The sequence below is a fragment of the Notolepis coatsorum genome (assembly GCF_963971535.1).
Source record: "Notolepis coatsorum genome assembly, chromosome: 3".
Classification (NCBI taxonomy): domain Eukaryota; kingdom Metazoa; phylum Chordata; class Actinopteri; order Aulopiformes; family Paralepididae; genus Notolepis; species Notolepis coatsorum.
In genome coordinates, this window is record NC_140167.1 from 170,881,709 (window position 1) to 170,899,208 (window position 17,500).

Here is a 17,500-nt window from a genome sequence, read left to right on the forward strand (position 1 = left end):
ACACACAGAGAGACGCACACACACACACACACACACACACACACACACACACTCTTAGCTGTCCATCGTGTTCGATGATGACGCTTGCTCCAGGGATGGGGGGCTTGAGTCCAATCCTTGAGCCGCACACCGTCCACAGATGGCAAGGGAAGCCAGATACCTGGGGGATGCACACACACACACACACACACACACACACACACACACACCACACACACACACACACCACACACACACACACACACACACACACACACACACACACACACACACACACACACACACACACACACATTTTAATACTTTATTTGGTTCCACAAATTATATTACATAACAGGGAATCAAATGTATCGGGGCCAAGCAGCACTGAACACTTAAGGGTACACATAGCACCTCCTTCTCCACGTGGCTAAGCTGCCAATAATAGCTGAGACAGAGCAATATTTGGCAATTTGTTTGGCTTTTCTTTTAGACATTGCAGCAATTCTCAGACCGGTCACATACACACAGAGACACATACACACACGCACACACACGGGGGGGCGACATGTCTGTATCAATACCAGCGCTGTGCAAAGTGGGCGACATGTTGCTGGCACAACACTAAGCTAGCTGTGCAACAAACCTTTGGCGGTAACGCTACCAAAGCGGCTGGATAAAGCGGCTGGATACAGGAGGATGTTAACTCTCCACGCTCCACAGCTTCCAGTTGTTGTCTTCCTGCGACAACTCATGCCTTGCAGGATTTCAGAGCAAGATTTGAGTTTCAGTGGCAAAAACGAGTTGAGTTGAAACGCTGAGTAGCCGAGTAATGGATTCCTCACGCCCATCCCTAGTGGAGACGAGGTAGATGTGTGAAGCAGGTAGGGGTGGGAATCGCCAGAGACCTCACGATATGATACTATCGCGATACTTGCATTACGATACGATAGTATCGCGATACTAAATATATACTTAATATTGCGTTTATTTTTTAAGTTTTTTAGTTTTTGGGATCAAATTTAATTTATTACCTTTTTTCAACTGCAAAGTAAAACTTTGTCAACATGTTTTATCTAATAAAATAAAGTTCAGTCTGTTCATCTCACTTCAATCATTTTTATTGCAGAACATGGTATTTTCTCAAGCAGACAGATGTAAACACTGTAATCTGTGTTGCATGTAACTGACAAACTGAACTGTTTGTATTACAGTCATATTCCAACTTAACTGAATGCACATGTGTGTGTGTGTGGACTACTGTACTATTACAGGTATTGAAATAAACAATGCAACTTCCTTATACAAATTTTTTTATAAATTTTTTTATAATAAAATATCGATACTTGGCGTCCCTGTATCGATACAGTATCGCCACACAAAGTATCGTGATATTACTACGTATCGATTTTTTCCCCCACCCCTAGAAGCAGGGCACTGCTGAAAAAGAGCATCCATACTCAGCACATTCTGCTGCGGGTAGATACAGGCCCCACACAGCACAGGTCAACAGATCAGCAGTGTTTCTGGGGTGCAGCAGTGTCTCTATATCTGTGTCTCCCTCATACTGTAGTGGGGAAATGACACAGATGTGGTCTCTGACTTTACAAGACAACAATGACTTGATTTCAGCACAGCCGTCATAACAGGAAAGGACAGAGAGAGACACCATGTGACCTCTATAGTGTGTACAGGGCACACAGGTCAGCCCGTTGCCATAGACACCATGTGACCTCTATAGTGTGTACAGGTCACACAGGTCAGCCCGTTGCCATAGACACCATGTGACCTCTATAGTGTGTACAGGTCACACAGGTCAGCCCGTTGCCATAGACTCCATGTGACCTCTATAGTGTGTACAGGTCACACAGGTCAGCCCGTTGCCATAGACTCCATGTGACCTCTATAGTGTGTACAGGTCACACAGGTCAGCCCGTTGCCATAGACTCCATGTGACCTCTATAGTGTGTACAGGTCACACAGGTCAGCCCGTTGCCATAGACTCCATGTGACCTCTATAGTGTGTACAGGTCACACAGGTCAGCCCGTTGCCATAGACACCATGTGACCTCTATAGTGTGTACATGTCACACAGGTCAGCCCGTTGCCATAGACACCATGTGACCTCTATAGTGTGTACAGGTCACACAGGTCAGCCCGTTGCCATAGACACCATGTGACCTCTATAGTGTGTACAGGTCACACAGGTCAGCCCGTTGCCATAGACACCATGTGACCTCTATAGTGTGTACAGGTCACACAGGTCAGCCCGTTGCCATAGACTCCATGTGACCTCTATAGTGTGTACAGGTCACACAGGTCAGCCCGTTGCCATAGACTCCATGTGACCTCTATAGTGTGTACAGGGCACACAGGTCAGCCCGTTGCCATAGACACCATGTGACCTCTATAGTGTGTACAGGTCACACAGGTCAGCCCGTTGCCATAGACACCATGTGACCTCTATAGTGTGTACAGGTCAGGCACACGTTAGCTTGCTTTCAGCTGATCCTCATTGTTCACAGTGACTTCCGTATTAATGACCCTTGCCACTCTTGACCTTAAATGACCCCCGCCTTTCACGTCGTCAACAACTCATTCAGCAGACAGGTGTGTGTGTGTGTGTGGTGTGTGTGTGTGTGTGTGTGTGTGTGTGTGTGCGTGTGTGTGTGTGTGTGTGTGTGTTGAAGCCCCACCTAGGCTGGCTGGAAGGATGTTTGTGGTGGGGCGTCTGGGGCTGAAATAAACCCACTTCCTCTTCCTCCGCTTCTGTGGCTCAGACAAAATGTGTTTGTGTGTTGTGTGTGTGTGTGTGTGTTTGTGAGTGGTGTGTGTGTGTGTGTGTCTGTGTGTGTGTGTGTGTGTGTGTGTGTGCGAGGTGAACAAGGGCTGTATCATGAAAATGTCATAAGTAACCGGGTACTTGTGATGGGGATGGAGAGGGGGGGGGGGGGAGCCCCACAGTGACTCGTGGTCACTTGACCTGCTCTCTTAAATCAGCTGCTTGTGGTCACAGACCTCTGACGCGCTGTGGTCATTTTGACAAACCTCGGCTCACTTGCCAGTCATTTAGTCCCTTTTTGATTTATCGCCAAACACAACAAACGTACGAATCACAGTGAAGACAAAAAGTGAACGTAAACAAATGAGTCGTCATCCGTATGGAAATAAACAGGTTTGAGACGGGGCAGAAGGAAGCACAGCTTATCTAGTCCCGCCCCTTTCTTACAATATCATAACATTTCAACTAAAACTCTTTCCACTGTGGAAGTTCCCCTCAAGGCGCCCCCCCCCCCCCCCCCCCCCCCCGTATCCTCCTTTTCCTCTCCCCTCACCTGGTCATCCCCCCCACCCCCTTTTCCCCCAGGAAGCTTAAAAGGCAAACTCACAGAATGACAGGGAGGGGGGAGAGAAAGTCAAGTCATCTACTGAACAGTTAACTCCTGATCTAAATTGGATTTGAATAGCCATGTTTTGACAATCCATTTGTACCAACCATGAAGATTTGACCACAAGCATGATTAACGTCTCCGGTTCCACCACACTACCCAAGAGAGAGGAGAAATGATAATAAATTAGATGCGGTTAAGAAACAACAAGACAACCATTATGGTTTGTTTTGAATAAAGCAAGACGTTCCCCGAGTTAAACTGCAGGCGGGGTCAGAGGCCTTTTAGAGGAGGACAGTATGTTTTGTTAACTAGCCTTAAGTTTAAGAGCCACGTTGCTAATGTTAAATGACCGGATATCATTGACCTGATCTGCAAAGCTAACGGGTTCCTATCTATTTTTGGGGGCTAGTAAGAAAGCAGCCAAAATATGTCACCCGTGAGAGGTCTGTTTGGGGAAGCGTGACAGGGCTGCAGTGACACAACATAAGTCATAAAGAGAAGTCGGCTTTCAACAGGAACCTGACCTGACCTCTGACCCCTGTGTCTTTGAACAGGGACTAACCTGACCCCTGTGTCTTTAAACAGGGACTAACCTGACTTGACCCCTGTGTCTTTAAACAGGGACTGACCTGACCTCTGACCCCTGTGTCTTTAAACAGGGACTGACCTGACCCCTGTGTCTTTGAACAGGGACTAACCTGACCTGACCCCTGTGTCTTTCAACAGAGACTAACCTGACCTGACCCCTGTGTCTTTAAACAGGGACTAACCTGACCTGACCCCTGTGTCTTTAAACAGGGACTAACCTGACCTGACCCCTGTGTCTTTAAACAGGGACTAACCTGACCTGACCCCTGTGTCTTTAAACAGGGACTAACCTGACCTGACCCCTGTGTCTTTAAACAGGGACTAACCTGACCTGACCCCTGTGTCTTTAAACAGGGACTGACCTGACCTGACCCCTGTGTCTTTAAACAGGGACTGACCTGACCAGACCCCTGTGTCTTTAAACAGGGACTGACCTGACCTGACCCCTGTGTCTTTAAACAGGAACTGACCTGACCTGACCCCTGTGTCTTTCAACAGGGACTGACCTGACCTGACCCCTGTGTCTTTCAACAGGGACTGACCTGACCCCTGTGTATTTAAACAGGGACTAACCTGACCTGACCCCTGTGTATTTAAACAGGGACTAACCTGACCTGACCCCTGTGTATTTAAACAGGGACTAACCTGACCTGACCCCTGTGTATTTAAACAGGGACTAACCTGACCTGACCCCTGTGTATTTAAACAGGGACTAACCTGACCTGACCCCTGTGTCTTTAAACAGGGACTAACCTGACCCCTGTGTATTTAAACAGGGACTAACCTGACCTGACCCCTGTGTCTTTAAACAGGGACTGACCTGACCCCTGTGTCTTTAAACAGGGACTAACCTGACCCCTGTGTATTTAAACAGGGACTGACCTGACCCCTGTGTCTTTAAACAGGGACTAACCTGACCTGACCCCTGTGTCTTTAAACAGGGACTGACCTGACCCCTGTGTATTTAAACAGGACTAACCTGACCTGACCCCTGTGTATTTAAACAGGGACTGACCTGACCCCTGTGTATTTAAACAGGGACTAACCTAACCTGACCCCTGTGTATTTAAACAGGGACTAACCTGACCTGACCCCTGTGTCTTTAAACAGGGACTAACCTGACCCCTGTGTATTTAAACAGGGACTAACCTGACCTGACCCCTGTGTCTTTAAACAGGGACTGACCTGACCCCTGTGTCTTTAAACAGGGACTAACCTGACCCCTGTGTATTTAAACAGGGACTGACCTGACCCCTGTGTCTTTAAACAGGGACTAACCTGACCTGACCCCTGTGTCTTTAAACAGGGACTGACCTGACCCCTGTGTCTTTAAACAGGGACTAACCTGACCCCTGTGTCTTTAAACAGGGACTGACCTGACCCCTGTGTCTTTAAACAGGGACTAACCTGACCTGACCCCTGTGTATTTAAACAGGGACTAACCTGACCTGACCCCTGTGTCTTTAAACAGGGATTAACCTGACCCCTGTCTCTTTAAACAGTATTATTTGAAGTCACTGGTACATTACTGACCACACAGAATTTGGTCAAAAAGGATAAATACATTTTGTGATAGACATTCTTTTTTATCTTTAGTTACTATGGCAACCACTGATTTAAAACATCTGGACCACAGCAGTCTAAATGTGAGTTGTAGCCCCTCTACTAATCAGCACACATACTGTACGTTACCCCTCTACTAATCAGCACACATACGTTACCCCTCTACTAATCAGCACACATACTGTATGTTACCCCTCTACTAATCAGCACACATACTGTATGTTACCCCTCTACTAATCAGCACACATACTGTATGTTACCCCTCTACTAATCAGCCCACATACGTTACCCCTCTACTAATCAGCACACATACGTTACCCCTCTACTAATCAGCACACATACGTTACCCATCTACTAATCAGCACACATACTGTATGTTACCCCTCTACTAATCAGCACACATACGTTACCCCTCTACTAATCAGCACACATACTGTATGTTACCCCTCTACTAATCAGCACACATACTGTATGTTACCCCTCTACTAATCAGCACACATACGTTACCCCTCTACTAATCAGCACACATACGTTACCCCTCTACTAATCAGCACACATACTGTACGTTACCCCTCTACTAATCAGCACACATACGTTACCCCTCTACTAATCAGCACACATACTGTATGTTACCCCTCTACTAATCAGCACACATACTGTATGTTACCCTCTACTAATCAGCACACATACTGTACGTTACCCCTCTACTAATCAGCACACATACTGTATGTTACCCCTCTACTAATCAGAACACATACATTACCCTCTACTAATCAGAACACATACACTACCCTCTACTAATCAGCACACATACACTACCCTCTACTAATCAGCACACATACACTACCCTCTACTAATCAGCACACATACATTACCCTCTACTAATCAGCACACATACACTACCCTCTACTAATCAGCACACATACACTACCCTCTACTAATCAGCACACATACACTACCCTCTACTAATCAGCACACATACATTACCCTCTACTAATCAGCACACATACACTACCCTCTACTAATCAGCACACATACACTACCCTCTACTAATCAGCACACATACGTTACCCTCTTCTAATCAGCACACATACACTACCCTCTACTAATCAGCACACATACATTACCCTCTACTAATCAGCACACATACATTACCCTCTACTAATCAGCACACATACACTACCCTCTACTAATCAGCACACATACGTTACCCTCTACTAATCAGCACACATACACTACCCTCTACTAATCAGCACACATACATTACCCTCTACTAATCAGCACACATACATTACCCTCTACTAATCAGCACACATGCGTTACCCTCTACTAATCAGCACACATACGTTACCCTCTACTAATCAGCACACATACATTACCCTCTACTAATCAGCACACATACGTTACCCTCTACTAATCAGCACACATACGTTACCCTCTACTAATCAGCACACATGCATTACCCTCTACTAATCAGCACACATTACCCTCTACTAATCAGCACACATACGTTACCCTCTACTAATCAGCACACATACATTACCCTCTACTAATCAGCACACATACGTTACCCTCTACTAATCAGCACACATACGTTACCCTCTACTAATCAGCACATACATTACCCTCTACTAGGGCTGTCCCCGACTAAGGATTTGGATGGTCGACTATGATTGGCCAAAATTTGCCATTAGTCGACTATTGGTAGACAAAAAAAATAAAAAAATATAAAATAACGTATCATATTAAACTTTTTAATAAAAAATTTTTATCATTCCATTTGGGCTGTGGGGGTGCTTAATGTCTGAAGGAGTCGACTGAAGGCTTCTTGTCCTCTGCGAAAGCATGCAATTGGTCCTCTGGTTACATCTTGATATTTGTCTAGTCTAGTGTGTTCATTAGATGGGTGAAATCCTCTTTCAGTGCCTCTGTGCCTGTTTTCGTAGGCAGTTAGCCTCTGGTATGTGTGCCATTAGCGTTAGCCACGCTTCTAGGCCTCTTTTATTTTGGAAAGAATGATAAAAAAATATATATATATTATTATAATATTTTTTTTTTAATTTTTTTTTTACTATTTGACTAAGAGGTTGGTTAGTCGACTACGGCTCCTTTCGACCGATTAGTCGACTAATCGACTAAAAGGGGTCAGCCCTACCCTCTACTAATCAGCACACATACATTACCCTCTACTAATCAGCACACATACATTACCCTCTACTAATCAGCACACATACATTACCCTCTACTAATCAGCACACATACATTACCCTCTACTAATCAGCACACATACATTACCCTCTACTAATCAGCACACATACATTATAGGGGTGGACGGTATAAACGGTATACGGTATAAACGGTATGAATTTGCTCTACGGTATGGATTTTGACTATACCGTGTAACCGGTAGTGCAGCTCTAAAATAGCAATGACGTCATGTAACCACAGCGCGACTATTTCACTCGCATTTGCCCCTAAAAATAGATAGAATTAGTCATAGATAATAGATATGTGCGAACTGGAAAAAGTTATTTAGGAGGCTTCGCGCAGTGGGCGTGCCAGCCCCTACCGCACGCATGTAAACACGGGTCTAGTAGTCTAGTGGGACGGGACACGGGAGGACGGCGGCGTCTCCCTGAGCTAACGTTAGCTTAGCTACCGTTACAAAATGACCCAGTCAACTATTCACTTTTAGTTTAATACATGATGAGGCATTGTCTAACCGAACGGTATCTAGTCGGCCAGCTACCGATAGCTCCTGACATCAACAAACGCTCCACAAAGTCTAGTAGAGACGTGTGTGCTACCTGTTAGCTGTTAGCTCACGTTAACGCAAGTTAGTTCACCGTTCAAAACGAAATGTCCCATTGAACTAAATAATTCACTGAGGCGTTGTATTAACGTTATATATCCGGCTAGCAGTAGCTACAGATAGCTCCTGATATCAATGTCTTATAACACTGATTCGATGCGTATTCGAGCTGAGGGCTTGCTGAGCACAGTTGAGTAACGTTATACCAATACAATAGGGTCCAGGTGCAGCGCCGGAGAATCCTGGCCGTAGCTCTGCTCGAGGCTACTCGAGTATAGGTCCAGGTGCAGCTCCGGAGAATCCTGGCCGTAGCTGGAGGCTACTAGAGTACACACAGACAGTGGAGCTTGTTGCGTGGTGGCGATGTCTCGCAGATAATACAAGTACAAGTCTAATTATATAATATATATATTTTATAAAAAAAAAAAAAAAAATTATATAAAATAAAATAAATTTTTTTTATCAAAAACGATGATACCGTGATATATACCGTTACCGTCTATGCTTCAAATTATACTGTGATATACATTTTAGACCATACCGTCCACCCCTAATACATTACCCTCTACTAATCAGCACACATACGTTACCTTGACCGTTTCCCTGAGCACCTTTTTAGATACCGTAATTCAGGGTTCGAAATTAACGGGGGCTTGGGGCAAAATGCCCTCGAAAATTGACCAAATGCCCCCGAATATCAGTTAAGGGGGGCAAAAAAAGCCCCAGACAGTTTACTAATTATATATATAATTATATATATGCTCTACAGTGCGAGCATTTCCCTCGTATTGCCCCTAATAATATGTGTGTGTGCAAACCGGAAAAATCATTTACTTGCGAGACAGACGAGTGATTGTGAAGATTACAAAACAGCTCCGCTGTTAATAGTTCAGATTGAAACTGGACTGAAATTCAGTTTTTGGGTGGAATGTTTGTTCCAAGGAGGAGGGAGGCGGGGCCCGCTGCGTGTTACAGGCACTTGAGAGGTGCTGCGAACACAGAGAGAGCGCTCTGCTCTCATCAAGCATTACACTGCTATCTTAACGTTAGCAAGCTAAGCATCTGCATAGCGCGACCTGGCTGTGTAACGTTAAGTAACTTGTGTTCGGCGGGGAAAGACCATTCCATTTGTAACACAACTCCAAAAGAATAACATCCAAATCCGATCCCGATGCGCATTTCCTTCATTCCACAGCGCTGAGCGCGCAACGTATTTCATTGATCGATCTGGCCAGAGCCTATACTCACAAACGTTGCGTGTGTGGGGTTTTTCATCAATTTGAAACAAGCCTCTTGACTGTTGTTAGGGATGTTAAAAATTAAATATCTAATAATATTATTCAATATTAGACATTCATTGATCCAGAGGCAACCGGTTATTATATCAAGACAACAACACAACTTGCCCTCACTCAGGGACAATAATATGTAATCTATTTAGATAGAGTATGTATGTATTATTTACAGATAATTGAAGGTACCTCAAAACATGAAACCAAGCCATGATGTCACACATCGTGTGCGTGTGTGTGTGTTACTTGAACAATTGTCACTGTGCTCCTAAATTTCTGTGTGCTCCTAAATTTGTATTTAGATTTTATTTATTAACATTTTATTTAGGAGCACATGTGCTCCTTGGGAAAAAGGTTAGCGTAGAGCCCTATATATGGAGACATTAACATTACGTTATCAAACATAGGGACGAAGACTGTAAAAAAAAGTGTCAACAATGTTTTATAATCTTTATGTTAATTTTCATTATAAAAATGTTGTGCCCCCGAAATACAAAAAAAGTCCCCGAAAAGCAATTAAGGGGGGCAAAAAAAGCCATTGAATTTTTTTTTTAATTTCTAACCCTGCCGTAATTCCTCTAATAGTAACCGGTATTCAATTAAAAACCGGGTCTCTATTAACACTTTGGCTGCCGGAGGTTAAATTCATGATATACCATCTGTTGCCAGCTCTATTTGTCTATGGATAAGTTCCCCTTCTTTGCAGGGCTATAACCTTTTAAATCCTATTGCTAGATTGCCATTATTAGGGCCCATTCAAAGTCCTATATGTATTGTTCATTGTGTAGCAACGTTAAACTTTTTCATTCACATATCCATAGTAAAATATGGTCTAAAGTATAAGTATGTTTTTATCATTTTCTGCAGCTTTCTTCAGAACGTGATTTATAGCTCCAAATGCATTATATTGATGATGAAATACAGTTTGGTAGGAATCTGTGCGAGATGAAAAATTTCAACTGGATGTACTTCTAGAATGATCTACGTATGATCTGATGATGACCGGATGGGCGGGGGATTGTTTATAATTCCGTGGGCAGCGTTAGATGATTCATCCAGAGTGGGTCATATGTTCATCATAGCAGTTTATATGGAACACGTTAGAATAAAACGCTGAATCTTACCGTATGTTCCTCGCGCCGTTGGACGATCAGCATGGTGTAGACCGTTTTCGATTATGGGATGTTTATCCTGATGAACCATTTCCAGGTTGTATAATACTATATACGTCCAAATAACGTTGTTTATTGAGTTAGGGCGAGCGATTGATCATCCAGTGTGTTGAGATGGAGTCCGGCTACCGATCGCGAGTGCCCGGAGCACATATGGATGAGCACTTCCTGTTTGGCGCGCCCCTCCCTCTTGGCCGATCTGCCGATCGGCCACCAGATGGCGCTCTCGAACCGTTAGACAGTTGATGGGAGCTCACCAGTACATCTCAGGGCTCCGGAAAGAAAATATGATTTCGATCACAGATTTTTGAAATATTGATATCAAAGACGAGTTACGGCGTCCTCGGCAACTTGAGCATGGCGGGGAAGGACGCCTAAAAGCGTCTTCCGGCAGTTAAAGTGTTAATGACCGGGTGCGCTGTTGAGCTAAGCAATTATAAGCCGGCCTCCTAATACAAGCCGGGTATATTTTGTTATTGTTGTTATATGCTGGCCTGGCTGTGCAGTAAATACCATATAATGGTATGGTGTTAATGTTTACCAAGATAGTAAGCCTACCTCAGAATTGTATAAAACGAAGTTATTATTATTATTATTATTATTATTATTATTATTATTATTATTATTATTATTATTATTATTATTATTATTATTATTATTATTATTATTATTATTATTATTATTATTATTATTATTATACCAGTATTGTGATTGCACTATTTTACTTTATTTAACTTTTTTTGACCACCTGTAATTGCACTGTTTACTACCGTATTTCATACAGTACTTGGTTTCAATAAATGAACCCAGTACATTTTACTGGGTTCAAAATGACACAAAATGTTGATTTATTCATTATGATCTGTTTGAAAATTAGAAATATAGGCCTCTCTCTTATACATGCCTCCTCCTAATACAAGCCTGGTATCCGCTACAGTTGAAACAAATACAAGCCGGGGTTACTATTAGAGGAATTACGGTATTTATATTTACATTTACATTTTTATTTCTTTCTGGATTCAGCTGAATTCATGAACTTCATGCAGATGGTCCCTAGTTAGTATCCATCAGTGGACCAATTGCATGCTTTTGCAGAGGACAAGAAGCCTTCAGTCGACTCCTTCAGACATTAAGCACCCCCACAGCCCAAATGGAATGATACAAAAATATATATATATTATACTTTATTATTATTATTTTTTAGTCGACTAATAGTCGACTAACTGCAAATTTTGGCCAATCATAGTTGACTATCCAAATCCTTAGTCGGGGACAGCCCTAGTCCCTAGTTAGTATCCACCACCCATTGCATGGTCCCTAGTTAGTATCCACCACCCATTGCACTGCAGTCCCTCAGCACTAATAGCTTCCAGTTGTACCCCCATAACAAGAACACTGAAGCCTCCTAATTGACCTACCTGGGGGGGCGACAGTGGCATAGGTCGAGCTGGTCGTGCTGTGAGGCATAAGTTGTAAAGCGCTATATAAATGCAGTCCATTTGCCATCTCAAGCCCCGCAGGGACAGTTGTGATTCGAGGGTCAGGGAAAGAGGGCGGGGCTTGAGATAGGTCAATAGCATGGTTACCACTCGCCAGTCCCCTCCTTCTTTGCTGGTCTAACTCTAGGCTACGTTAGCTACATATCACAGCCAGGTAATTACATTTTTCTTAAAGGGGACATGTACTATAAATGTCATTTTTCAGTCTCTAGCATTGTATTATAGTAATAGGAGTTAGTATCAATGTGTTTTAGTGTCTAAATACCATATTGGCGGATTGCTCTGATTCAGCTCAGATAATTTCCTGCTCCAGTAAATTAGTCCATCCTGATTTGAAGGCCTGAGTCACGTCATTCAGGCTCTGGGTAGAAGACAGTGATGTGATTGGCTCTGTGGTTGTAGCTAATGCCCGCCCACAATCTACCTAGACTAGACAGCGAGTGGAAAACCACTTCCTCAAACTGCGAGGCAGAGTGAAACCCGACACCTCTGCATACTCTGGAGGGAGAGATAGAGATAGAGAGGGAGAGAGAGAGGGAGAGACAGAGAGAGAGGGAGACAGAGAGAGAGAGGGAGACAGAGAGAGAGAGGGAGGGAGCACTTGGGGGGGGGGGACCTGCAGCGCCACACAGGAGAGGGGAGGAAGGGAGCCCCCCCCCCCCCCACAAGCTGCCGCAGGGAGAGAAAAAACGAAAGGAAGAGACGGCCTGTCTTTTTTTTCTCTCTCTCTCTCTCTCTCTCGCACCCCCCCCCCCCCCCTCTCTCTCTCTCTCTATCTCTCTCTGTCTACCAGTCGCAGACTGTGTGGACTGACTGTCACTCAAAGTGCTTATGGGCGGAGCCAGGCCATAACAGCCTGAAATCTTGAAGCTGAAAAATTATGGTTTTGAGTACTTGATTAGAAATATAAAACAATGCATTTTTTGGGAAAAAAACCTTACAGATGTCTTCAATAGACTAACAGGAATTGTGTAAAGTTGCCCAAATAGTGCTAGGAATAGCAGTACATGTCCCCTTTAATCAAAGGCGACTTTGATTGAACGTACCGTTTTGGACTTTTCGAATCACGATGTCAGTGTCCAGAAAGCACACAGACTCAGTTAAGGTTTTGGCAAATTGTTGACCATTTGGGGTGAGTGTTTGACAAATGACTGAGTCAGTCAAATGAAAGTGCATGATATTAGTGTGGCCCGAGCGATCTTAAAGGAACACGTCAACATTATCTGTGCGTTCAGTAGAAAGCTATCTGGCTGCATGTTAGCCTAGCTTAGTGTGTTAGAGCGCTTCACAGAGTCCATTATTCGTTCATACACAGTCATACCGGTGGTGGTAAGCTACAATTGCAGCCAGAGCTGCCCTGAGGCAGACTCACAGAAGCGTGGCGAATAATCATCGCCTACGGCCCCTCCGACCACCACCAACATTCATTCACATGCATACACATTCATACGAGGCAAGTATGTTAAGTGTCTTGCCCAAGGACACAACGGCGATGGGATGGACATGGGCTTGAGCGGGATTCGAACCACCAACCCTTCGATCATTGGACGACCCGCTCTACCCCTGAGCCAAAGCCGCCCCATGGAATGGAAGCGGACAGTGCCTTCGGGAGAGGTGTTAGTTGGAGAATGCCTAGGCTACCCGTCACTGTCCGCTTCCATTAATTGTGCTAAGCTAGGCTAACATGCAGCCAGATAGCTTTCTACTGAACGCACAGAGAGGAAACTGGTATCTATCTTCTTGTCTCTCTCTGGAGAAGACAATAAGCTAATTTCCCAAAATGTTCGTGTGTTCCTTTAAGTTCATCTCAATATACCTTCATTTGCCCAATTCTGTGAGATATGTAGCTAACATGGTGTAGCGTTATGTATATAGCAAGCAAGGTTTCCACATGGATGAGGGAGACGATCACCAAGTTGCAAGGTGACTGTGTGTATGAATATGAGATGTGTATGTGTGCGTGTGCGTGTGCGTGTGTGTGTGTGTGTGTGTGTGTGTGTGTGTGTGTGTGTGTGTGTGTGTGTGTGTATTAGAGATGTTCCAATACCATTTTTTCCTTCCCGATCCGATTCCGATACCTAAGCTTTGGGTATTGGCCGATGCCGATACCGATACTGATCCGATACCAGTGCATACATAAATATAAAAATATAAAATATATATTATATAAATTATAAAACTTTTTTACAGTTTTATATATACTGTTTTTAGTAATAACTAGAAAAGTAATGGTATTTATTCAACAACGGGTGATTGTATAGATTAGTATTAGTATCATTAATTGACAACTATGCTCAATGAGTTCACCCACCGAATGGTTGTTGGGACATTGGTTCCACACGGACATTATACGTTGTTGCACTATCCAGGTGCTCCGGTTCAGTTAGCTAGTAGCAGAGGCTCTTTGATTGATTGATTGAAAACTTTATTAACAGATTGCAGTGCAGAATAGGTACAGTACAGTACAGCTCAATACATACAATTGTTAAGGGGATGCAGACCAGAGAAAGACTTTCGTCTTGTTTACATCAGGGTCCCCCATTTTCAATTCATCGTAACATATATGACATACATGACATACATATAGACAGTACTGCTACATCTATACATTTATGACATACCAGATTTGCAAATACAGTACTGTTTGTGATACGAAAAGAGTCCAGAAAAAAAGAGTATATACATTTGATGTAGAAACTGTACATTGGAGGTGGTTGGGTGGGGGGGGGTTGGGTAGGAGTGGGGGGGGGGGGGGGGGGTTGGGTAGGAGGGGTGGGTGGGGGACACTGTACAACTGTACAAGCAAAACTGTACATTGGAATATTGACAATAGGGATGCACGATATTGATTTTTTGACACCGATACCGATATCTTTATGCTCCTCAAGCCGATAACCGATATCGATAACCGATATTTATTGTATTATAATTTTTTTTTAAATGTATATATATATATAATTTTTTTAATCATTTTTTTTTTTTTTTTTTAGTATTTATAAGCTCCAACGTCATCGGTACTGCTATCGGTACTCGAGAAATTATGGAGTTTTTTTTTGAGGAATTTAAACGTCGCAAACTAATCTTGTTGGCCGTTTTCTATCTCTCCTCCCTGGGTCTCTCTCTGCCTACGCGAGCCAGCCGGCTGTGCTCTTACACATACTCACTCACAGCTCTGCTCTCGACAGCACCCGTGTGTGTGTGTGTGTGTGTGTGTGTGTGTGTGTGTGTGTGTGTATGTGTGAGTGTCTGTAAGAGCACGGCTCGCGCAGGCAGAGAGAGACCCAGGGAGGAGAGATAGAAAACGGCCAACAAGATTAGTTTGCGACGTTTAAATTCCTCAAAAAAAGTCTGGGTCTATTTTTACTAAAGTCGATGCTGACAATGCTCGTTGCCACAAGTGCAACAAGACATTTGCCAGTAATGTATAAGCGCTGGTACTTGTCAATGTGGCTGGCGGGGAGCAGCTAACGTTATAGCTCCGAGTAGAATAATGGCCGACAATCCGGAGGTAAATAAACGAACGAGAGCTTCTGAAGAGCTTCTGATTGGTGGTAAGAAGAAGAGGTGGGTGCAAGCGGAGGGACGTAATTGGCAGATCGACTGTCTGTCTCCGAATGTAACGTGACTACGTCACAGCCAAGAAGGGGAGCGCTGGATTTGTGAAAAACTCCCTGTTCCTAAACCACACGCTATCAGTTTTACCACAGTACTGGCAAAACGGGAGGAGGCTATAATAAAAACAAGTTCAAGTTTCAAGTTTCAAGTTTCTTTAATAGTTGTCATACAGAAGTACAGAATACTTTTGTACAAAATGCTTCTTACTGTTGCGCTCCAGAGACTGTGCAAGACAAGATAAGTATGAAATAAAAACATAGTAAAATTAGAAGTAAAAAAAAGGTCACAGTGTTCAGTTTAGACATATGTACAATGTTCGATGCAGAATAGACGTAGTTACCATACAATATACAATACTGTGCAGTGTACTAATATACAATACTATATACAATACTATATAGTGCAAGGCAGAAATGGAGAAATGGGACGAGTGTACTAATATACAATACTATATACAATACTATATAGTGCAAGGCAGAAATGGAGAAATGGGACGAGGTGCAATTTAGGTACAATTCACAGTAGGTGTACGAGTTGTAGTGCAAATCCTTTATCAATAAATATAAAGTGTAAGTGTGTTTGTGTGATCTAAAGTGTGGAGAGTGGGTGCTGCAGTGTGTTGTTTGTTTGAGTGAGTGTGTGCGTGTGGGTGTGTGTGCTGTGTGCATTTGATGGTTGTTGCATAGTGATTATTGTTCGTTTAGCGATTATTGTTCGTTTAGCAGCCTGATGGCCTGGGGATAGAAGCTTCTTCTGAGTCTTTCTGTGCTCGCCTTAAGACTCCGGTATCGCTTGCCTGACCGCAGCAGTTCAAAGAGGCAGTTGTTCGGGTGGCTCGAGTCCTTAATAATTCTCTTAGCCTTCCCCTTGCACCGCTTGTAGTAAATGTTCTGGAGGGTGGGAAGCCCCCCTCCAATTGTGCGTTCGGCTGAACGTGTCACTCTTTGTAGTCTGCTACGGTCTTGTGCAGTGCTATTCCCAAACCAGGAGGTGATGTTGCCGGTCAGGATGCTCTCTATTGTACATGAGTAGAAGTTCCTAAGGATCTTCTGACTGACTTGGAACTTCCTTAGGCGCCTGAGGAAGTAGAGGCGTTGTCGTGCCTTCTTCACTACACTGTCAATGTGTGTGGTCCATGTCAAGTCCTCGGATATGTGGGCTCCGAGGTACTTGAAACTGTTCACTCTCTCAACCGGTGCCCCGTCGATGCTGAGGGGGCTGTAGTCCTTGACCCCCGACCTCCTGAAGTCCACAATCATCTCTTTTGTTTTGCTGACGTTCAGGGAGAGGCAGTTCTCCTGACACCACTGTGACAGGTTCTCTACCTCTTCCAGGTAGGCCCTTTCGTCGTTGGCAGAGATCAGGCCCACCACTACTGTGTCATCAGCAAATTTGATGATGGTGTTGTTGTTCCGCTGTGCTACGCAGTCATGTGTGTACAGGGAGTAGAGGAGGGGGCTCAGAACACAGCCCTGGGGGGCCCCTATGTTGAGCGTGATGGATGAGGAGGTGCAGTTGCCGGCTCTTACCACCTGGGGTCTGCCCGTCAGGAAGTCCAAGACCCACTGGCACAGGTCATAGTTCAAGC

The 17,500-nt window shown here is 43.9% G+C and overlaps 1 protein-coding gene across 1 annotated transcript in view; it reads left to right on the forward strand.

The window, feature by feature from the left end:
- Positions 1–17,500, forward strand: part of vwa8 (von Willebrand factor A domain containing 8) — a 238,558-nt gene that overhangs the window by 148,093 nt on the left and 72,965 nt on the right. The gene's annotated exons all lie outside the window — the stretch shown is intronic.